This window comes from Austrofundulus limnaeus, unplaced genomic scaffold, assembly GCF_001266775.1.
Source record: "Austrofundulus limnaeus strain Quisiro unplaced genomic scaffold, Austrofundulus_limnaeus-1.0 Scaffold3216, whole genome shotgun sequence".
NCBI classification, from domain to species: Eukaryota; Metazoa; Chordata; class Actinopteri; order Cyprinodontiformes; family Rivulidae; genus Austrofundulus; species Austrofundulus limnaeus.
In genome coordinates, this window is record NW_013955618.1 from 7,139 (window position 1) to 7,771 (window position 633).

A 633-nucleotide genomic window follows, 5' to 3' on the forward strand; every position below is an offset into this window, starting at 1 on the left:
ACACAGAGGTTCTGACGTCAGACACAGAGGTTCTGACGTCAGACACAGAGGTTCTGACGTCAGACACAGAGGTTCTGACGTCAGACACAGAGGTTCTGACGTCAGACACAGAGAGGTTCTGATGTCAGACACAGAGGTTCTAATGTCAGACACAGAGAGGTTCTGATGTCAGACACAGAGGTTCTGATGTCAGACACAGAGAGGTTCTGATGTCAGACACAGAGAGGTTCTGATGTCAGACAGAGGTTCTGATGTCAGACACAGAGAGGTTCTGATGTCAGACACACAGGTTCTGATGTCAGACACAGAGGTTCTGATATCAGACACAGAGGTTCTGATGTCAGACACAGAGGTTCTGATATCAGACACAGAGGTTCTGATATCAGACACAGAGGTTCTGACGTCAGACACAGAGAGGTTCTGATGTCAGACACAGAGGTTCTGATGTCAGACACAGAGGTTCTGATATCAGACACAGAGGTTCTAATGTCAGAAACAGAGGTTCTGATTTCAGACACAGAGGTTCTGATATCAGACACAGAGGTTCTAATGTCAGACACAGAGGTTCTAATGTCAGACACAGAGGTTCTAATGTCAGACACAGAGGTTCTAATGTCAGACACAGAGGTTCTA

General features: G+C 46.4%; 1 long non-coding RNA gene across 1 annotated transcript in view; it reads left to right on the plus strand.

Annotated features, from left to right (window-relative positions):
• The window catches only part of LOC106511788 (uncharacterized), a 2,317-nt gene extending 2,160 nt beyond the window's left edge, over positions 1 to 157 (plus strand). Inside the window, exon 3 of the long non-coding RNA XR_001309557.1 lies at positions 116 to 157. This is a non-coding gene — a long non-coding RNA (uncharacterized LOC106511788). The remainder of the gene's footprint in view (positions 1 to 115) is intronic.
• Positions 158 to 633: the final 476 nt, after the last annotated feature.